Genomic DNA, 9,613 nt, shown 5'->3' on the forward strand with positions numbered 1-9,613 from the left:
TTTTATTTATATGACATGAGAATATCTCAGGTGTAAGAACAGCTTATGACATCTTCTGGTCTTTTAATAATTTAGATGAGACAACTAAACCAAATCCTGTATCAAACCCTACAGAAGACTCTTCTAGTGAATCTTCCTTCTATATTAAAATTTTCATTAAAAAATCCTACACAGATGTCAAATATTTTGTTATGGGAAAGGCTCTTTTAGTATTCTAGTGGAATGAATGTATTTACAAAATATTTTCCTGTCTTTATTGGCATTAGTCAAGCTATCAGTAAATGAAGAGAGCTTCAATAATGCATTGATCTCTAAATTAATAGGCACTTATATGTGCATCTGTAAGCATATGTGTGTCACTTGGGTCTTTGAGGGTACAGATGCTCAGATGTAGTTAGAGGTACAGAAACCTGTTCAGGGTAGCAGCTGTGAAGGACAGAAGAGGAAAGAAGCAAGATGGGTCACAGAGGCAAGCCTCGAACTACGGTACGGATCTGATCATCTCTCAGCCAACTGTGGAAAGCTCTGGAGCAAAGATTGCTCCTTAGAGGTCCTGACCAGGCCCCAATACCCCACTGTCTTTCCTTGGCCTCCCCACCTCACCACCATGCTTAGTCATTGGTTAGGGGTTGCCCGGGAGAGCAGGATCTCAGCAGAACCTGAAAGTGATCATTGTTGGGGGTTGTCACCCAACTCTATTCCTCTCAGCTGACTATTGTGTTGTTGAAAGGACTACTGAGTGACATACAGCAACTAGAACACCTTCATGGCAACTCCAGTATGTAATCACTTCACATGCATATGTTTATGAGTAAATATGTTTATGTGCACAATATGCCACATATGTTTATTTTTTAAAGATTTTTATTTACTTGGAGAGAGAAGAAGAGAGAGCACAAGCAGGGGGAGCAACAGAGGGAGAGGGAGAAGCAGGCTCCCCGCTGAGCAGGGGGCCCGACCCAGGGCTCGATCCCAGGACCCTGAGATCATGACCTGAGCCGAAGTCAGACACTTAACCCACTGAGCCACCCAGGTGCCCTGCCATGTATGTTTAAATATGAAATGTTTATATAATTTGCAGTGATATCTTAGACCCAGTAGATCTTTAAAGTTTGTAGATTTTTCTTTTTTTTTTTTTTTTTTTAAAGATTTTATTTATTTATTTGAGAGACAGAATGAGAGAGAGAGCACGAGATGGAAGAGGGTCAGAGGGAGAAGCAGACTCCCTGCTGAGCAGGGAGTCCGATGCGGGACTCGATCCTGGGACTCCAGGATCATGACCTGAGCCGAAAGCAGTCGCTTAACCAACTGAGCCACCCAGGTGCCCAGTTTGTAGATTTTTCTGAATGGTTTAAGAATTTTCTGTCAAAATAATTTTGAAAGGTCAAATAACTACACCTATCAAGCTGATGTGCTATGTGAAGTTCAGACTGATTAGGTGACTTTTTCTCTGGCTAACTACAAGCACTGGGGCCTTTGTAAGGCCATCAGGTAAAGTTTGTACCAATGTATATTCTTTTTTTGAATGGGCAAAACATCGTAAGTTGTGAAGGATTGATGAGTTGTGACACATAATGCAAATAACCTGATATTATCCAACCTTAGGAAATACTGATCCTATAACCTTAGGAGATATTGATCTCTCAACTCCTGATAGCTAAGAAAAAAACAGCTTGCTATAAAAAGCAACACAATTTGTATCAAAAATTATTCTCAGTATTATATTTCCATTTTCAAGACTTCGTCTAGTGAACATGCTAATCAATGTCATGTTTGGGCCTTTTCACCTGATATTCTTTCTGCGTATTCTGCCTTTAGATGTTGGCAATACAAGCTTCCATGGTTCATTGTAATCCCTGCTCAAAAGTCATGCTTCCATCCAGTCTGAAGCAGCAGACCTCATTGTTATTTTCTCTGCTTTTAAAAAAAGAATAGTTATTCCTATGGGACATTATCTTCAATAGCTATTTATTTATTTGTTTATCCAGCAAGATTGCATGCTCTATAAGGGCAGAGATTTTGCCTACATTGAATGGTCTTGTACCCCCAGTCTCTATAATAGTGTATGACATTATATAGTGGTCACACAAAAAATGTTCATTGATGGATGAATATTCATTGAATGGATGGGGGTGATAAATTAATGAGGAAACAAATGACAATGTTGAGTGGTCTCCGCCCATCCCTCAAAAATATAACTGTACCTGTGTAAAGGCAAGAGTTTACCCACACCTGGGCATATGGTGCATTCCCAGTTCAGGAGAAACTGTAACATCATGAGCTAAAAATGGATTTTTTCCCCAATAGTATACTTAGTTTAGCAAGATAAGTTAGAGAGAAAAAGTGTTTTTCTAACTTTGGCCTGTGATTCCATGAGAGCAGCAATCTGTTTTAAGCACCCATTACTTCAAATAATGACTAGTTTTTATAGAAACTTCTTTCTCTTAAGCATTTGGGAGTCTTTCAAACAGTATAATGGCACAAAGTTAGTGAGTCTCAAAGTCTTCTGTGAAATTGCATAATCAGGTATTATATATATAAATATATATACATATATTTAGGAATAAACACAGTCAATTCCATTCATGTCCACTAGGAAGTGAAGGAAGGGCAGACATATGTGGCCTTTGCAATTGACCTGATGTTCTGTGCTTTATGGTCAGTCTGGTACATGAAGCATCTCATCAATAAGGCTAAAATTAGTATTGATTTCAACTAGCTACTTTTCTATTTCTCCTGCCTCTACAGCAACAATATGGGAGATACTCTTTTCTCCATGTCATTATGTCATGGTTCACTTGGCCTACTTTTGCATTTACTATTGTAAGATAGAAGTATGGATCTTTCAATAAATCACTAATATTTTCCCTAAATAATCAATAGTTACTGACAGATTATCTCCCTGGCTGAAAGTTATGACCTCAAGGAGGCTATAGAATACCCTTTTTCCAGAATGAGAAATCTAAGCCTCCAAGGAGTAAAATATTGACTCCCTATACATATATGCTATGTTTTTGCTAAACTGGATTTAAAATATGTAGATTTTGCAATAATTTGTTCAAGCTTTAAAGACCCACTCTCTTATTATATTCCGTATGTTGAAGTAAAGTTTAAGGACAGTAATCACAGTGAAAAGAAATCTATTAGCAGTTTGTGTTTTGTGCACAATAAAATAAAGCAGAAATCAAATACCATTCCATCTCACTAAGGAAATGGTATTTAGACATCTTGTTTCAGAATGGAGTTGTTATGAGCTCTAAGGTGATAATTAAATGAATTTTCCAGTGCTGAATTATGTTCATGTTGTTGTTGTTTTAAGTGTTCAATATAAATGGGGAAAAAAATTCCTGAACATAATGCTTTAGGAAGAACCAGAAATTCTGATACAGGAGTCACAGTCCCACTTACAAGGCTGACAAAATGACGGATATATTTGATCTCAACTTTCAAATACAGATGAAGGTTAAATACCATTAAAGAGTAGCAAAAGACAAGTATGGTCTGACAAAACATACTAACAATCTACATTTTTCATAATCTAAGTTAAATTTTGAAATTAATAATTTATTCGATGGCTATCATTAAATTTAAAAAGCCTGTTTCAATCTCTTATTTCATCTTACAATTACAATGTGTGACATAAGTAGTAGTCTTCTATATTATATTTACTCAGTGCTTGGTTCCTAGAAGGCAAAGATAGTGTCCTTTCCAAGTTCTGTGAAGAACATGGTGCTTTTGGGGGCTCCTGGGTGGCTCAGTCGTTGGGCGTCTACCTTTGGCTCAGGTCATGATCCCAGGGTCCTGGGATTGAGCCCTGCATTAGGCTCCCTGCTCAGCGGGAGGCCTGATTCTCCCTCTCCCATTCCCCATGCTTGTGTTCCCTCTCTTGCTATGTCTCTCTCTGTCAAATAAATAAATAAAATCTTAAAAAAAAAAAAAGGACATGGTGCTAGAGAACATGGTGCATCTTTTCAGTGGATTCTAATTAATGATATAATATTGCTGCTCTGTATATCTCTCTAAGTAAGCAAAACAGACAGCAAAAGCACTCTTTAAAATTAGATAACTCAAAAGATAAAGAAGCATTATATTTACAAGTTCCAAACACTGCCCAGTGCATACATTTGTGTTTGAGATACAAATAAACAGCCTCTCTATGAATGTGAAATCTTAAGGTTATAATATGAGCATATAAATAGTAAAATAAATAGTAAAAGCAAAAAGTAAAAAAGTTATGCAGTATTATAAAGATATTTTAAATACTTATAAATTGGATTTATTCCCAAGACATTAAACATTTAGATTTTTATTATCAGAAAGCAGCTGATAGAAAAGGCTTAGCTGAGGAGCGCCTGGGTGGCTCAGTCGGTTAAGCATCTGCCTTTGGCTCAGATCATGATCCCGGGGTCCTGGGGTCCAGCCCCATGCCTGCTTCTCCCTCTGCCTACCACTCCACCTGCTTGCACTTTCTCTCTGTCAAATAAATAAATAAAATCTTAAAAAAAAAAACTGTACAAGAAGGAATAACCTGGCATGATATCCTAAATGCTGTATTTTACTAAGTGTATATTATAAATTATATGCAGTTGTTATGCTTATGAATGTTTTATAAAATTTATTAAGTATTTATAGTTTTTCATGGTATTTATATTTCCCAAAGTTTGCTTAAAATGTAATATAAAAATGTAAATTAATGATAAAACCAAAGTCTTATCCTATATTTAAGGGAAAAGTTGTACCTGTAAGGTTTTCTACTATATTATATAAATTATCCTGTTCTTAATTCAAATGCATATAGCAATTATATCGATATATTTGAATGTTAAAATTGTATATATTTATTTCTGAAAAGAACATACAAGTTGCATCAAAGTCTTTTCTTATTTTGAATTTGAGGCTAAAAAAATAAAATTGGAAAGGAAGCTATTGTCAGAAATTATTTTTCATTTGTTTTGATGGAATTCAATTGACTTATAATTTGCCTGAATATAAGGAATGTTTATTGAGCATTTGCTATGTGTGTAGAGGTCAGTTACAGGTAGAGTGAGATCACTGAAGAAAGGAGAACATGGTTATTATTTTTAAGTAACTAAACATAATCCCATGCAAATGCGCATAAAAAAAAACCACAGGAATAAAATGTTTTGGATGTTCTGAAGAGATCAGTGCACACTTCTGTGCACTGCACTGAGGAGCAATTCAAAAGACTTCCTGAGAGAAGGCACGTCTGGTATGAGCCAATTTGAAATCTTGGTGGGATTTTAAATATATTAAAGAGTCGTTATGGAGACTTATAGTTCACATTCAAATTCTTTATCAGTCCCCACATTTCCAGAGTGATTCTTTTTTTATTGAAAGAGTGAAAAATGATCAAGTTGTGGCTACATATAATGAAAATCTTTGATGCTGTGCCAAGATTAGACTTTACTGTTTAGGCTACAGTATCTGATTGTAATAAATAAATGCCAATTAGGTATGTTATAATCTGATATTTCCAAACAATTATGTGTTTCCATGTTGTGAGTGACAATCATAAAAAGATTAAAACAGGAAAGCAAACTCTTAAAACAGGTAGTTATTAAATTTGTCAGGTCAAGAGAAGCCATTTCTTAATCAGAGCTAGTATGTACGTAGTGATTTGTGTGCTAATTATCATTAGCACAAATTAGCCTTAAGCCACAGAATTAAAATAGAGTACCTGTGTTATCCTGAATTTGTGTGATTATTGAGAGTACATTGTTAGGGCAATTAGGAATCTGCTGTTCTCAAAACAGAATTTGGAATAAAATGCAAGGAACATTATACTTGTTTTTTTTTTTTTTTTCCTGAAGGTAATAATGGATTGCAGTTATTCTGCTTCAAGATCCTCTGCAGAAAGAAAGAGGGAGGAGGAAGAGACGGTGCAGGGAGGGAGAGAGGAAGACAGGGAGGGAGAAAGGAAGTGACAAGTGTGTGGTTGGTTTTAACTCGCCCAGTTACTTGGTTAATTTTACAGTCTCCACCCGCCCCATTTGTATTCCTTCTGTTCTGAACTCTCCCACATCCACAGCTTTTGTTACCATTCATAATGTCCTGAGAGCCCTGGGCTGTTCTTTCTTCTCAGTACTGAATGTGCTGTGTGACCTCGGCCAAAATGAAATCAGAGGAAATCCTGAATTTCAGCTTCTTCTGACCAAATCTCATAAACTTGTCTTTCCTTTCAGTCCATATATTCGGTGTATAGCTTGATCATCCCTCCTCTTTCTCTTTCACATTTTCTAAAGGTTTTATCTGTCTTTTTTTAATGTCTGGGGGTAATATTCATACCGTTTTTTCTGGAAGCTCCATAATTCAGGAAAGAGTTGAGGCAGTTTTGACTGTTGCAGGGAGTAAAGAAATAGAGGGGAGTACAGGTGCTTTTCTGAGTGCTCTTCTGGCTGCTTTCTGACAGATTTTTCAGCGTTCTCTCTTTCTTCCCAGCCACCTCTGCCACCATTCTTGTCTTGCGGAATTGGGATGACAGATGCCATTATTTCCCAGAGTAAGGATGGCGGCAACCAATAGAAAACTTAATGGCCAAATAACTTATTAAAAAACAGAACAAAACACTGGTTATATATCACTGGGTCTTTTCTACATTTTTTTCCCTTAAAAGGGGAAGGGAATGTTTCTGTTTTGTTTTTCTTGGAGAGGAAAAATAAAGTGTTAAGTATTTTTTTAACTATTTTTTTACTATATTTTCAACTATAACATATGATTTGCTACTGAACCCCTTGAGTCTATTCCTTAAACACCCAAACACTTCATACTAGTGACTAAGTCTCATCTTTCTTTTCACCATTAGCATGAATTTAATGGATAATACACAATAGCAAAATTAAATATATGATAGTTACTGACTATAGGCATACCTGTTTTATCGTGTTTTGCTTTATTATGCCTCACAGACATTGCATATTTTTCACGTTGAAGGTTTATGGCAACTCCATGTCAGGCAAGTGTCGGCATCATTTTTCCAACAGCATTTGCTCACTTCATGTCTCCATGTCACATTTCACTAATTTTCACAATGCTTCAAATTTTTCATTATTACATTTGTTATGCTGATCTGCAACCAGTGATCTTTGATGTTACTGTTGTAATTGAATTGCTTCCCTAGAAGACAGTGAAATTAATCTGTAAATGTTGTGTGTGTTCTGAGTGCTCCACTGACCAGTCATTCCCCCATCTCTCTCCCTCTCCTTGGGCCTCCCTATTCTGGGAGACAAAGAAATATTGAAATTAGGTGAATTAACAAAACTACTATAGCCTCTAAGCATTCGAGTAAAAGGAAGAGTCACATGTCTCTTACTTTAAATCAAAAACTAAAAATTATTAAGCTTAGTGAGGAAAGCATATGGAAAGCTGGGATAGGCTGAAAAGTAGGCTTCTTGTACCAAGCAGTTAACCAAGTTGTGAATGCAAAGGAAGAGTTCTTAAAGGAAATTAAAAGTGCTACACCAGTGAACACACCAATGGTAAGAAAGAAAAACAACTTTAAGGCTGCAATGGAGAAGGTTTTAGTGGTCTGTGTAGATCAAACCAGTCATAGCATTCCAGAGCAAGGCCTTGACTCTTAAATTCTACAAGGGCTGAGACAGGCAGGGAAGCTGCAGAAGAAAAGTTGGAAGCTAGCTGAGATTGGTTCATGAGGCTTAGCAAAAGCAGTCATCTTCTTAAAATAAATATGTAAAGTGAAGCCATGAGTGCTGATGTAGAAGCTGCAGCAAGTTATCTAGAAGATGTAGCTAAGATAATGAATGAAGGTGGCTGCACTAAACAATAGATTTTCCATGTAGAGAACAGTCTTCAATTGGAAGAAGATGCCATCCAGGACTTTGATAAGTGAGAGAGAAGTTAATGCTTGGCTAAAAGCTTCAAAGACATGCTGACTCACTTAGGGGCTGGTGACTTTAAGTTGAAGCCAGTGATTGTTGTCCATTTTGAAAATCCTAGGACACTTAAGAATTATACTATATCTACCGTCTGTGTTGTATAAATGGAGCAAAGTCTGGATGACAGCACATCTGTTTACAACATAGTTCACTGAATATTTTAAGCCCATTGTTGAGACCTGCTATTCAGAAAAAGATCATTTTCAAAGTATTACTTCTCCCTGAGCTCTGATGGAGATGTGCAATAAGATTAGTGTCATTTTCATGCCTGCTAACACAACATTTCATTCTGCAGCCCAGGGATTAAGGAGTAATTTTGATTTTCAGGTCTTATTATTTAAGAAATACATTTCATAAGGCTATAGCTGCCAGAGATGGTGATTCTTCTGATAGATCTGGGTAAAGTGAATTGAAAAACTTCTAGAAAGAATACACCATTCTAGATGTCAGTTAAGAATGTTTGTGATTCATGAAAAGAGGTCAGAATATCAACATTGACCAGAGTTTGGAAAAAGGTGTTTCCAGCTATCATGGATGACTCTGAGGGAGTTAAGACTTCAGTGGAGGAAGCTAACTCCCAATGTGGTAGAAATAGCAAGAGAACTAGACTTAGAAGCAGAGCTTTAAATGGGACTGAATTGCTGCAATCCCATGATCAAAATTTAATGGATGAGAAGTTGCTTCTTACGGATGAGCAAAGAAAGTATTTTCTTGAGATGGATTCTACCCCTGGTGAAGACGATGTTAAGATTGCTGAAAAACAACAAAGGATTTAGAATATTAAATAAACTTAGTTAAAAAAGCAGTGGCAGGGTTTGAGAGGATTATCTCCAATTTTGAGAGAAGTTCTACTGTGGGTAAAATGCTATCAAACAACATCACATGCTACAAAGAAATCTTTATCACGAAAGGAAGAGTCATTTGTTAAACATTAATGTCTCATTTTAAGAAATTGCCACAGCCTTCCCAAACTTCATCATCCACCACAGTGATTAGTCAGCAGCCGTCAACATTGAGCCAAGACTCTCCACCACCAAAAAGGTCTCAACTTAATGAAATCTCAGATGATGGTTAGCACTTTTTAGCAATCTTTTTATATTAAAGTATATACATTGGGTTTTTTAGGCATAATGCTATTATATACTTAATAGATGACAGTATAGTATAAACATAACTTTTTGAAAATGTAATTTTTGTATGCACTGGGAAACCAAAATAATTCATTTGACTTGCTTTATTGTCATGTTTGCTTTATTTTTGTGGTCTGGAACCAAACCCACAATATCTCTGAGATATGCCTGTATGATAAAGAAATGTAATTGCAAGCGTGAAAGTATACCTCTGGACAGAATTCTGATCATTTTAACTCCTAGATATTAAAAGCCCATCCAAATGGTTTGAGACATTTTCGAAAAGCTTCTTTTATTTCAAACTTCTACCCTTTTCTTACAATTGTACCACAGAATTTGTTATTCATTATTTTTAGAACAGGAGAATATTTCTGAAACTTTTAACTATTCTGAGAATTTACAAATTCTCTTAGCTTTCTCACTAAAATAGTATTCAGTAGCCTACTATGTATCTGCAACTGCTATTCTCTGAAAATGGTTAAGTGCTTAGCTTTTATATAGACCTTGGTAATCTAAAATAAATATAAATAAATAAATAAATAAATAAATAAATAAATAAATAAATAAATA

General features: G+C 35.9%; 1 protein-coding gene across 21 annotated transcripts in view; it reads left to right on the forward strand.

Annotated features, from left to right (window-relative positions):
• Positions 1 to 9,613, forward strand: part of NRXN1 (neurexin 1) — a 1,133,502-nt gene that overhangs the window by 138,890 nt on the left and 984,999 nt on the right. The gene's annotated exons all lie outside the window — the stretch shown is intronic.

Source organism: Callorhinus ursinus, unplaced genomic scaffold, assembly GCF_003265705.2.
Source record: "Callorhinus ursinus isolate GAN/ISIS: 27379988/994484 unplaced genomic scaffold, GSC_fseal_2.0 scaffold10, whole genome shotgun sequence".
NCBI classification, from domain to species: Eukaryota; Metazoa; Chordata; class Mammalia; order Carnivora; family Otariidae; genus Callorhinus; species Callorhinus ursinus.